Here is a 14,793-nt window from a genome sequence, read left to right on the forward strand (position 1 = left end):
TCACTGATTAGCATTGCTATCAATGGCTAAATTTGTCAAATAATCTGCAATCTTATTAACTTCTCTGTAACAATGGGATAACAAAAAAGATTCAAACAATTCTAATTTTTGTAAAATTAGATCAAGTATATATTGCAAATTCCAACAATTTGATTTCTTTTTCATAACACATTGAATAATCACCATAGAATCACCTTCAATTATTAAGTCCTTAATTCCCAAAGAGATTGCCATATCCAATCCAAAAGCCAAAGCATGAAATTCCGCATAATTGTTAGTTTTAAAACCAATAGCATGACACTTAGCTTGAATAAAATTTGCATTGTGATCATAAATTACCATGCCTACCCTAGCCGGCCTAGGGTTACCACGAGAGGCCCCATCAAAATGCAGTTTAAAGTGCCCCTTCGGAGGAGGTTTCCATCTAGCAGAGCATCTCTTACCTATTGCATCATTCTTTTTCAAAATTGAACCATGAGAGGGTAAAACCGACAACATCTTCCAAGCTCTAGTAACTCTACTATCCCAGTGCGAAAAAGAAGTAAGATTGTCCAAATTCTTATAAATAAATGACAAAGCAACCTCAGAGATTGAAGACTCAATTTTTAATAGAACCTCAGACACAGGAGAACTTGTTTTTTTAAATATCCTATTGTTTCCCTCTAGCCAAATATTCCAAATCACAATAGATGGAGATATGATCCAAAGGCATGCATAAAAAGATGGGGCAAACATAAAGGGCCAAGACCTAAAATGGGAAATGAGATCCTTACCAATAACAAAGGATATATTTAACTTCTCAAACAACCACTCCCAACATTCATAAGCATAATCACAATGTAGGAACAAGTGTGAAGAAGATTCCAAATTTTTGTTAAAAAGGACACAAGGGAAAACAACAGTAATACCAAGCCTATCAAGTCTCATACCTGTAAGGACTCTATCTTGTACTACCAACCAAGCAAAGGCTCCAGCTTTAGGAAGACAAGCCGAATGCTAAAACAACTTATAAGGCCAGGATGATAAATCTTTAGCAACCATAAGAGAGTTCTAACTATCTTTAATAGTGTACTTACAAGAAATATTCTTTGTCCAAATAAGTTCATCCTCAAAATCAGAAAGAAATACAATTCTATCCTCCAAAATTTTCTCAAAATCTAATTTCATACTTTGATCAACATCTAAAAAATCAATCAACTTCCATCTAGCTAGCTTAAGGGGTCCACTAGTCACAATTTCAAAATAATCTGCTACAAAAATACCCCAAAGGGAGGAAAGAATAGTGATCAGAGGAGACCAATCCCTAATATTCACCAAAGGTGTGTATCCATTCCATACTTCATCCCAAAATCTAACCTTTCTACCATTGTGAACAATCCATGAGAGATGAGGCAAAATAACTGATCTACATTTACAAAGGAAATTCCAAATGGCAGAACCCGAAGGCAAATTTGAGACTTTAAAAATATACTCTCTCAGTCCATTATTTAAATATGTGCAAACATAATCTGTGCCCATAAGGAGCTAGGCTTGTCGTATAAATTCCAAACCAACTTAGCACCTAAGGCTAAATTCTGATTCTCTAGACTCCGAATTCCTATTCCCCCAAGTTCCTTAGGCAAACATACCTTATCCCATGCAACTAAAGGGAATTTTTTCTTGCCATCTTTACTATTGTTCCAAAGAAAATCTCTAAGGGTATCCTATAAACTAACAATAACTGCTTTTGGAGACTTTAAAATAGACATGAGATATATGGGAACAACATTCAAAACAGACTTGATGAGAACAATTTTACCCGCCAAAGTTAACCATCTATGGTTCCATGAGAGAATTCTTTTAGAAATGACCAAAATAATCTTATCCCACAAACCAATCTTATCCTGTTTAACAAAGAAAGGAATCCCAAGGTAAGTACATGGAAGATTTCCAGTCTCAAATCCCCAAAAGGATTGCAACCTATGCTGAACCAGTTGTGATGTATTAAGGAAGAAAATCTTTGATTTATCACCATTCACTTTCTGACCAAAAAACAATGCATAATTTTGTATTATTCCTTTAATCACTTTTGCCTCAACTAGCGAAGCATATCCAAATAACAGAGTATCATTTGCAAAGAGACAATGAGAAATACTTTGGATAATATTATGAATCCTTATACCTTTCCAAAGCCCCCCCACTTTAGCAACCCTAATAGCCCAACTAAAGGTTTCAGCTAGGAGAATAAACAAAAAGGGAGAAAGGGGATCTCCCTATCTCAAACCCCTAGTGGAAGAGAAAAAACCACAAGGAGAATCATTAATTAAAACTGAGAATCTTGCAGAAGAAATACATGCACGAATCCATTTGACCCAGGCTTTGGAAAAACCTAACTTCTCAAGAACAACACATAAAGCCCCCCACTCTACTCTATCATAAGCCTTCATCATGTCTAGTTTAAGTATCATGGTCGGTTTTCTTTGGGTGGAAATAGAATGAAGCACCTCATGTGCTACAATTGTAGCGTCTGTCGTCTCCCTTCCAGGAACAAAACCACCTTGCTCGAATGAAATGATCCTAGGTAGAACTTTTGCCAACCTAAGGGAAATTGCCTTCGTAAATATCTTGTACAAAGTGTTACATAAAGAAATGGGGTAGAAGTCAACAAAAGTCTTAGTATCCTCTCTTTTAGGAATAATTGCAATCATTGTAGTATTAAGTTCTTTTAAAACAGACCTATTTCTCCTAGCTTCCTCGAGAGCCAATAAAACATCATTTCCCACAAAATCCCAACATTTCTGAAAAAATAAAGGAGTAAAACAATATGGTCCCAGAGCTTTATTCGGATTCATGGCAAAGATAGCACTCTTAACTTCTTTTAAGGAAAAGGGAGAAATCAACATCTTATTGTCTTCCAAAGATACTAAAGGAGGAATATTAGATATAATATCATTGCTGAGATTTCCATTTTCTGAAGATAATAATGACTTAAAAAACCTAACTGCCTCTGAAGCAATATCCTCTGGCTCTGTCAATAAATTCCCATTTTGACATTGAATACAAGATATCCTATTCTTACATCTTTTAATCTTAGTTGAAGAATGAAAAATTTTTGTGTTCTTATCACCATCTGAAAGCCATAACTCTCTAGATTTTTGCCTCCAATAGATTTCCTCTCTAGCTAACACCTCCTCAAGCTGTAAGTTTAGTGACTTCAATTCATCAAAAACTTGTGGCACCATACCATGTTGAAGCACATGAGTATTAAGACACTCAATCATATCTTGAATCCTTTGTTTCTCCTAAAAAATATTCTTAAAATGCGAGATATTCCATTCCCTAATATTCAAATTCAAAATACTTAACTTCTTAGAAGTCTGAAACATATGGGACACAAAATAGAAAGGAGCAGAATGCCACCATTTCATAAGTAGAGGCAAAAAGGAAGAATCCCTAAACCACATGGGCTCAAATTTAAATGGAGACTTAAAAGAAGCCCTATCCTCAATAACTGATAGGGAAATTGGAAAGTGATCAGAACCCGAGACCGGTAGAATAGAGGAAAAGAATTCAAAATCTGAATCAATCCAATTCTCAGATAACAAAAACCGATCTAATCTCTCAACAATCTGAGAAAAATCCCTTCTCATGTTTGTCCATGTGAAAACCCCATTCTGAGACGTACAATAAAAAAGGCTCATATCACAAATGAAATCCCCAAAGTCATCCATAATCTTTTTATTAGGGAAAACACCTCCTCTTTTCTCATATAAATCAGTGATAGCATTAAAATCACCCCCAAAGATAATAAAAGAACCATGTCTTAAGGGAGAAGAAATCCTCTTTATTTCACGCCATAAATTTGTAGGATTTGAAAAATACAAATCCACAGAACCCAAAAGAAACCTGCATGCAAGAAACCTGTCACAGAGAAAGAGAGAGAACGAATACAAGGGTTTTGGCTCTGACAAAGAGAAAAGATATATTATCAGAGAAAAATGAATCAAGAATATGAATAATACAAGAGATCAATCCTTATAAAGGAGATCAACACCAAAAGGAAAACCTAACCCTAAGGTGTGAGCATTTAATAATTAAATATTAATTATTAAATGACTAATATGTGCATAAAGGGAAATCTTAAGAGGAGAGCAAAGTTAATTAATTACTTTACTCTAACACCCCCCCTTAAGATGAGCTACAATGTAGCTACAAACAATGCAGAAAAAAGCAAAGGAACTACAATGCAAAAGAGGGTCCCGGCAACAAGGCCTGATGAGGTACCCGAATACAAGAAAATCTCTATAAAGCGGAGTAAAGGAGAAAACCCAGTGGGAAAAAAAACTCCTCTCCAAAAAGAGATAAAGAATCATGCTGAAAAGAAAACATGAAGGAAGGAAGGCCTCACTGAGACCCCCCAAGGACAACTTCCTTCACCCCAAGCATTGAGCGCAACTGAAGATAGCGCGGAGATGCCAAAGGTTTAGTGAAGATGTCTGCAACCTGCTCCTCTGTAGGAATATACTCCAAGATGAGAGAACCATCCTGAATCAACTGTCTGATGAAGTGCATGTGGATTTCAATGTGCTTTGTCCGCTGATGCTCCACTGGGTTGCATGAAATGTGAATGGCACTTTGGTTGTCACACCAAAGAATAGTGGGACAATCTGGAGGAAACCCAAACTCTGTCATCGACTGTCGAAGCCATAAAACCTCCTGACTGGCTAACACTGCTGCACGGTACTCAGCCTCTGTAGATGATAATGCAATAGCAGATTGCTTCTTGCAAGACCATGTGATAGGACCAGAACCAAGGCAAAAAACGAAGCCAGAAGTAGACTTCCGATCATTGACATCACCAGCCCAATCGGAGTCAGTGAAGCCAATGATGTGAGGGGATCCTGAAGAGTAGTGAATGCCATAATGTGTGGTGCCCCGAATATATCTCAAAATACGTTTGGCTGCTTGCCAATGGCTCTCATGAGGATCATGGCAGAACCGAGAGACAAGGCCAACCGCAAAGGAAAGATCAGGACGAGAATGTGTCAGGTACAACAGACTGCCAACCAACTGCCTGTATAAAGTGGGGTCTACTGAAGGAGTAGAGCAAGTGGAAGACAAAACAACACCTGACTGAAATGGAGTGGGGGCAGACTTGCAATCAAGCATGCCAAATCGCTGAAGCATATCAAGAGCATACTTCTCCTGAAAAATGGAAATCCCATCCGAAGACTGAATAACCTGTAGACCCAGAAAGAAGTGCAAGAGACCAAGATCGATCATCTCAAACTGCTCCATCAAAGCTCTCTGAACACTCTGAATCATGGAGGATGAGCTACCTGTAATGATGAGATCATCTACATATAGCACTAGAATCAAAAGATCACCCTCCTGACGCTGAATATAGACTGTGTGATCGGAATGACTGCGTGTGAAGTGCGAGGAAAGCAAGAAGGAGTCCATCTTCTCATACCAAGCCCTGGGGGCTTGTTTGAGACCATATAATGAACGTCGAAGTCTACAAACCAAAGAAGTGTCTTGCACAAAACCCTGAGGCTGCTCCATATAGATCTCCTCATGTAGGTCTCCATGCAAGAAGGCACTCTTCACATCCATCTGAAACACTGTCCATCCCTGTGAAGCTGCAAGTGAAAGTACCAGGCGTATAGAATTCATCTTGGCGACAGGAGCAAAGGTCTCAGAGTAGTCAATACCCTCTACCTGAGAAAACCCCTTCGCAACAAGACGGGCCTTATACTTATCAATAGAACCATCTGCAGCATACTTGGTACGATACACCCACTTGCACCGAACCAACTTTCTTCCTTTAGGAAGAGGACAAAGATCCCAAGTATGATTCTTCATCAAAGAAGAATACTCTTCATCCATGGCCCTATCCCACTCTGGGTGTCCTGTCGCCTCTGAAAACTTTTGAGGATCATCTGAAAGGGTATGACTCAAAAGACTAGAACCAGATGTCTGAGCACGAGTGCGACGAGTATCTGAAGGATCACCTGCCAAAGAACCAGCTGCATCAACAGTATCACGGGCCCACTTCGGCAAAGACGGAGCAACTGGTGGTGGTGGAGATGGTGGATCATGATCTACATCATCCTCAATAGATAAGTAATCCTCAAGAGATGAAGAGGAAGGAGTAGGCAATGAGGGAGAAGCTGGTGATGGAGAATCCATCTGAGGATAGCACTCATCAAATTGGACATCCCGCCGAAACAAGACCTCTCTGGAATCAAGATCAAACAACCTGTATGCCTTAACATCCTCACAGTAGCCAACAAATATGAGTGGTCGGCTCTTCCTCTCCATGGCTATCCGCTGAGCATCAGGAATAAATGCCCAAGCCTCACTACCAAAAACTCGGAATGTAGAAACATCAGGCTTGACATGGGTCCAAGCCTCCTCAGGAGTCATATGTCGTAATGCCTTATGGGGCATTCGATTCTGAATATAATTGGCACAATTGACTGCCTCAGCCCAAAATGAAGAACTCATAGCTCGAGACTGTATCATACAATTTGCCATCTCTCGTAAGGTTCTGTTCTTTCTCTCAGCAACACCATTCTGTTGAGGGGTATAAGGAACTGTAAACTGATGTTGTAAACCATACTCAGTGCAAAAATCTCTGAAAGCCTGATTTACATACTCCCCCCCATTATCTGTGCGTATCCTCCTGATAGAAAGTCCAGATTGCTTCTCCACAAATGTCTTAAACTTCTTGAAAGAGTCAAACACATCAGACTTGTACTTAAGAAAGTACACCCATGTACGTCTGGAGAAGTCATCAATAAAAGTGAGTACATAACGGGCCCCTGAAAAAGAAGGAGTCGAAAAGGACATAAGATCACTGTGTACCAACTCTAGGGCTGCCCTAGCACGAGAGGCTCGACCCTTAGGAAAAGGATCTCGATGATGTTTGCCAAGGACACAACCACGACATACACCATTTGTACAAGAAATTTGTGGAAGCCCAGTCACAAGTGCCTGTGTACTCATCTGCTGTAGATATCTGTAATTGACATGACCAAAACGCTCATGCCAAAGCCTGCTCACTGAATCTGCATGTGCTATAGGAGAGGAACCAACAGTGTCTGAACTCTCAAAGCCATCAAAACTATATAAGTGAGATGCAGAATCCACACTCCCAGTAGCCACAACCAAGTCAGGATCATGAAGATCTCGAATAACCACATCATGTGGAGAGAACTCAACTGTCTTACCAGAGCCAGAGTGGCAAATCTGATAAACAGATAGAAGGTTTGTCGAAATGTCAGGAACCAAAAGCACATCCTGAAGACAACCACCATCCAATGAAACAGTACCAGAACCTTGAATGGAAAGTTGTGCTGAGTCACCAACTGCAATATGTCGAGTGCCTGTAGGAGCAAGAGCGGTGACCAAATCCTGTGTGTGTGTCATATGGTGAGAGGCACCAGAATCTAGAATCCAAGTTGACGCTGAGGACAATGCTCGTGCAGAAAGAGCATGACCTTTCCCTGTGGGCTGTGAAGGAGGCTGTGGTGCACTGATATTATGCTGTTGCATGGCTTCCTCCAAAGCCTCTAAACGTTTCCAACACCTGGAAACGGGATGTCCTTCCTTGCCACAAAAACTGCAAGGATCACCTGATTTCTTCTTAGTCTTGGAGGAAGACTCACCAGACTTTGAAGATTTGCCCTATTTAGAATTGAATTGTGGTTTTGAATCAGACTTAGGTGGTGGCTTGGAGGGATTCTCACTAGCCTCTGAATCTTTCTTAGGCTTCGGTTTCTGCTTCTGTTTTCCTTTGGAGGACTGGGCTACCAATGCTTGGTTCTGTGAACCTGAAAGTGAATCCAACTGCTTAAGCTTAGCTTGCTCACGAGTCAGACGATCACAAAAGACCTCAAAAGAAGGCATGACATGTCGAGCACCCAAGGCATCCATGGTGGAGTAGAAGGTCGAAGAGAAGATCTGAAATGGACCCCGAAGCTTAGAGAGAATCAGGAAAATGCACTCTGTATTAGTCTTAGTCTTACCACAACCTTGCAAGATAGATCTTTGTTGTTTGAACTTCATCAGAAAGTCCTCAATAGAAGGAAATGAATCAGGTACCAAGGAAGTTAACTCTGCCTCAAGCTGCAAAGCTCTGAACTCGTTGATAGTACCAAAAAGTCCCTCAAACTTGGTCCAAATGGCTCGAGGAGTGAGACAACCCTCAAGATGAAACTGAAGACTGTCAGAAATGTGTAAAGCCATCAATCCCATAGCCTGATCCATATTGTTCCTGTGCTGCATAATCTCAAAAGGACGTGTCAACTGAGGCTGAACCTCATCCAAACAGGACCATAACCCTTTTGACTGGAGAAGAGTCATCGTGCGACCCTTCCAAGTGTGGTAATTATGCGGTGTGAGAGATTCAATAGGTCTGTCTGCCATCCTGTAAACTGTGCCTCAACTGCTCTGAATTTTTAATTATTATTAAGTGGTCTTTCAGAACTAGACAGAAGATGCAGAAGGGGGTTTGATTTTTTTTTGTATTGGTGTTTGTAAATTCTAGTTTTCTGATGTAAATAATAGAAAGCAAGAGAAAACACCCCCCCACAATGCAAAAAACTAATCCCCAGTACAAACTAAAAGCCAGAAAATGATAGAAAGCAATAACGGGTTGAGACAAAATTTGGAGCACCTAAAGATTTTTCTGATGAAATAGACTGTAGATCTGAAAAGAGCACAGAACCACCTTTCCGACGCCTATTCGCTTTCGAAAAACGGAGTCCGTATGCAAAAGATATGGCTCCTGGAGTGCAAAAAACTTGTTCTGACTTCGACTAGCAAAAAACACTACAAAATGGAAAAATCAGAAAAAAAGATCTACATCTTTTAGATCGGACTCGGAACCAGCTTTCCAATGCCTATTTTCATTCAAAAATCCGAGCTAAAATGCCCGAGTTATACCCGATTTAGTAAAACTGCTCCAAAAAAGCCCAAATAGGCCCTTTAAGCCCTCAAGGGCTTAAAAAAAATAAGCCCCTGGTCCTCTGGGCGACCAGAGGTAGGCGCAGGGGGCGGCGTTGTGGTGGCGCGCGGGCGGAGCGCGGGCTGGGCGCGAGCTGTGCGTGGGCGATGGGCGGCGCGACGGTGGAAGCCTGGCCGCGGTCGGTGGTTTCCGCCGGCGGCGGTGGCCGAGCGGTGGCCACCGGGTTGCGCACCGACGGAGCGGGCTGTTTACACTAGCTGCGCTTTTCTTAAACAAAAAAATTGCGTTTTTAAATTTTTTTTTTGATTTTTTTTTTTGAAAATCCGCCTCGGTTTTCGTGCCCTAGGGCCGTACGGCCTTGGGGCCAAAAATTTTTTGCCTTCTGGTGCAACTGTGTCCAAATCGGATGAATTTTATATGGAAATAGGGGTTTTTGGGCGCTACGAGCTCAACGGTGAGGTCCGTTTGGGCTCAAAGTGCACCAAAAAAAAAAATACCCCCTATTCCAAAATAAAAAACAGAAGACAAACACAGATCTGATGCAACCAAAACCTGGATCTCAAAATCTTTCAAAATTCTGAGCAAGCTGCAGGAGATCCAGCTCTGATACCATGTAGGATTTGAAAAATACAAATCCACAGAACCCAAAAGAAACCTGCATGCAAGAAACCTGTCACAGAGAAAGAGAGAGAACGAATACAAGGGTTTTGGCTCTAACAAAGAGAAAAGATATATTATCAGAGAAAAATGAATCAAGAATATGAATAATACAAGAGATCAATCCTTATAAAGGAGATCAACACCAAAAGGAAAACCTAACCCTAAGGTGTGAGCATTTAATAATTAAATATTAATTATTAAATGACTAATATGTGCATAAAGGGAAATCTTAAGAGGAGAGCAAAGTTAATTAATTACTTTACTCTAACAAAATTACTCTTCCCTTGAATTCCTGACGGGGCATAAATATTAAAAAGCCAGAATTTAACCTTCGAAATCTTGCTTATAACTAAAGTCAATATCTAATTTGTAGTAGATGCCACTAACTGTACCTCAATATTATAATTATTCCAAAGAAGTGCCTAACCTCCTGAAGCACCACAAGAAGGAGAAGAAAGAAAATTCCACCTTCTCCAAGATGAAAAAACTGAATTAGTAGACTCCTTTGACAACTTTGTTTCTTGCAACATAAAAATATCACACTTAAATAAGTCCATCTAGGACTCAATTAAGCGTCTCTTGTCAGGGGAATTTAAACCCATAACATTCTAGGAAATAATTTTCATTGTCCTCGAGGGGAGGCCGAAGCTCCCCTCTTCCCATTTGTCGGAGAATTTTTGCTTTCCCCAAAGCAACCTTGCAAATTACATTTCACAGCCCCTGACCTTGTCACAGGAGGACTAGTCATAGATCTTTTACTCCTTTTTTTTTTACACTTACAGGAGTTAGGCATGTTTTCATAGGCCTACCAAGAGAGACCGAATGCCTCCCTTGCCCACTAGCAGGAGAAAGGGACAAAGTCTTTTGAATTCCAACATCAATTTCTATTTGAGTCTTCAGATTATTTGGAGGCCTACCTCTCCCAGGAGAAACCACTGATGGTGAAAAAACCAAAGTTGTTTGGACAATTGGTAAACTCTTGCATGACTTTGGAGAAGCCAGGATAATTGGATTATCTTCAAAACCCAATTTTGTTGCAGCCAAAATCGCAAAAGGATTAGCAGATTCCGAAATTGGAAGGGTCGAGTTTATACCCCCCAAATCATTCTCAATTGAACAAAAAACTCTATCAGTAATACCCTCATCCATCTGATGTGCATGATTGTTAAAAATATCATTTACTTGCAGAACCAGATTCTCATCTAGCATAATAACTAGGACAACCTCTGATGGATTACTATTCCCTAAGGAAGATTCATTAGCCATATTAATTTCAATATTCAAAGGGGAATTATTAGACACCAAATTATTAATTTCCTGAACTAAAGAAGCATCATTAGGAAGACCTATGGTAGGTACCTGTTTAATAGTTTCCATATCAATCACTACATTTTTATCTAAATTCACATTCTTTGAAGAATCAAAAACCTCTTTATGAATGCATGAAGGCAAATTGTCATCCTTACCTTTTATGTGATTATTTGGCATCTTAGGGCAATCTATTATCAATGAACGATCTACTTCATTTATCAGGGGATTAGCATCCATCACTATACCCCCATTATTATTAAATGTCTTTAGAAAAGGTTAAAGTGAGACCGAACCTGAAGTGTGATCATTTGGTTTCCCAGAACTATGACACAATGGATTATTTTCAAGATTAATGTGACCTGTTACTACCAATTTATGCAAAGAGACATTTCCACATCCTTCAATCGAAGGTCCCACCGACAAAATATCTTTAGTAAGGGATTTAGGGACAGAGCCAACAACCTGCTAGTTTTTCTTAAAATCCATAAGTAGCGGAGTATCCAAAAGTAAAGGAGACTCAAGAAGCTCTATATCTAATTTCTTAATTGACTGGTGCCAAATACCATCATGAGACTTGATATTACAAGTATGGGGGCAAACATTGTTAGGGTTAATAAGAACACAAATTTTTACCAGAACCTCCCCCTCCACAAAGTCCATTTTAGATGTTAAAAAAGTTACAATAGTATTTCCAATTTTCTCAAGAACATCTAGATCCATAAATTCAAAAGTATTTTTTGGTAAACCAAACCAGAAAGGAATAAGTTTCGAACTAGACCAAGCAGGAACAAAAAAAGGTTTCCAAGCCACAATTGAAATTAAATGTTTTCCAAACCAATGATTCAAAGTTCTTAATACCTCATCTGTGAAAGAAGGAGAATCAACAATAATTGAAAATAATGCATATCCCCCCATCTTTTCTGCAACTTATGATAAAGCTTTAACAAACTAATTTGATCACCCCAAATTTCCCCAGAAATAGCATTTGAATGCAAGCAATTCGCTTTCTGATCGACATAGGAACCCAGAATATCAATACAAGGGATAGGAGCCCAAACCTGTGATGAAGAAACCCCCGACAGAATAGGATCAGTAGGTATCTTACTTACCTTTTCCGGACTAGCTTCCTTGAGGTTCACATTTACCTTATTTCCCACCTGCTGTGAAGAAATAGAAACCCTAGCCGGAGTCTCCTTATTTGCCAAGCCAACGACCCTAGCAAATGTTCATTGATTTCCCAGATCCAAAGACCATTTCCTTGAAAAACCCATCTATTTCTTCTTAGAATTCCCTTGATTCTCACCATTATTAAAACACCCTCGAGTGAATCTCCTTCAATTGTTATTCTGCCTCCATGCCACACTACGTCTATTATGAAAGAAGCCTTGAAAGTATTTTGAAACTGGCCGAAAAACCTTGTTATTTCCACTCGGTTTACCTGTATCGCCATGTCCTTCCATCTGTCATTCGTGTAGAGCCACTACGGAACATGAGGTTGGTCTTCCCAACCCACATCCACCCATGAACCCAAATGCCTTCTATCGGCCATGACTATATTCTTTTATTGAAATTTGTAACCCTAAAAATTTGTTATTGTTGCAGCAAACCCTAACTGTCAAATATTCACTCCGTTGAACTCCTTGGAATAGCTTGGCAAATGGTTATATTCATTATCCTGTGACCAAGCTTAAACTGTATAGCAACAAAGACGTTTTCAATTTCACCAATTCATGTGACGCATTATAAGGTGATGACACTCAGATCTATTGAAATTTTGTTCCAATCTGTTATTATCCACCTCCAATTTCAATGCATTACTGGTTAAGACGGGCGATATATACAACCGTTTATAGGATGGGATTTACGCATTCAACACAACCTGGTAGCTCATGGTTAAAAGAATACAACAAGTACGTGAAACCCTAAACCTTGTAGCTCACGGTTAACAAAATATAGCAAGTACCCCAAACCGTAAACCCAAACTGCGAAAATGAAACCTGATTGAATGCTTATGTATACTGTGCTGTAACGTTTTGAATTAACTGTTTAACAGTCAATATCCATGGCAATTTCGCTAGGTGGGTCGAATCTCCGAAATGCTCTACAAGTTGTCAAGTCTTAATCCTCCCTGTACAAATATTTGCTATGCTCGATAGTATCTACAGTATGAAGCTCATGCCACTTTTGAACAAGCAATGGCTCTGGAAAGCATTTGCAGACCCATCGGAAGGAAAGCACGCCATTATTTGAGGGAGACGCACCAGTTTTCACCTCCAGAATACACAATCAGCAAGTTTGATTTCAAAAATAGATCTATATTATTATTACCTGCCTTAGCTATACTTTTTTGTAATAATAAATTATTATTATCGTACAATGTCAAGATATATAGTCTTATTTTGTATAATGATGGTGTATTATGTTAGACATACATCAAAATGATGATAATAAATGAAAGGAAGTTAAGGTAGTAGAACAACTTCTTACACTAACCTTGAGAGGAGGGTTACATTAAAAAAAAATAGATTTTTACAATAGTTACAAAAATTAAATAGAATAAAACAAATTGATTTTATAACATAGCACTATGATTTACATGGGGAAAACCCTTTTAGGAGAAAAACCCAACATTCCAAAGTTGTCCAATATATAATTCTGATAGTTCTGATACTAAATGTAAGTACAAATCCAAAAGCCAACAAGATGAGAGGGGGGGGGTGAATCATACAAACTTAATCTTCCATAAAAACATCAGATTCAACCTCGGTAACATATACTTCAGTAATATAACCAAAATTGTTAAACATGCAAACTCAAAAGCATATAAACATCATAAACCTCATAACACCATATTTAACATGAAAACCCAAATAGGGAAAAACCCCTATGGGATTTCAGACCCACTAAGAAATATACTCTTCTAGAGTATGCTCGGTTAAAAGCAAATCCTGTTAAAGATTACAAACACATTGCTAGATGTGACCCGGTTAAGGGATTTCCCTCAGATCTATTAGGATCTTCACGTTGTTAGAAGTGACCTTGTTAAAGGATTTCAAACACTCAATCAGAATGTTGCCTTGCTAGAGGGTTTTACAAATAAGACTATTAAGTCCACTTGGTTAAGAGATTTTCTGTCACTTTCACAAAATAACAGTAATAAAAATCTATTTGCAACTTCACATCTAAAATGCTAAAGCAGATTCTTATTTGTTCAATACAATCTAGTCATAGAACTAATCTTGTCCATCTGCTGGGCTTCTATACTCTGTTATTCAAACAGGTCTTCAAGCTTTTGTGCTCGGTAATCACTATGTAGCATCCTTGTGCATACACTTGCCCACATACATTGTTTATCAACAGTTTCCTATTTATAAACAATTAGCTAACCGCTTAATCTCCCTGATCACATTTCCCATGATCAATCATAGCCATCAGATCTTCAAACTTGTGCAGGTTCAATGCATCTTTCGATCTGAAAATGTTTTACCTTGCCTTGGAACTTGCATATATTTCTTGGAACTTGTGCTAGGGTGTTGCAATTCAATTTGAACTATAGATCTTCCTGCTGATCTTCCTTTGTCATAAATTCTTAACAAACTATATTTACGACATACCAATCATTTAATCAGTTCCAACTCATCAGCTTCCTTCATTAAATAATGCATGTAAACATTTAATGCATTCTGTTACAGCTCAGTTAGAACTCAGTTACAACTCAGTAAATACTAAACTTCACTCGGTAGACATTCCGCCTTCATTAACCGATAGCGATAACCTTACGGTTTATCGACTAGGTTCTTTGCTTAATAACATAGTATAGTATTAACCTTACAACTTACAACATATGTATGATGTTAAAACAATCTAAA

This window comes from Cryptomeria japonica, chromosome 8 (assembly GCF_030272615.1).
Source record: "Cryptomeria japonica chromosome 8, Sugi_1.0, whole genome shotgun sequence".
Taxonomy (NCBI): domain Eukaryota; kingdom Viridiplantae; phylum Streptophyta; class Pinopsida; order Cupressales; family Cupressaceae; genus Cryptomeria; species Cryptomeria japonica.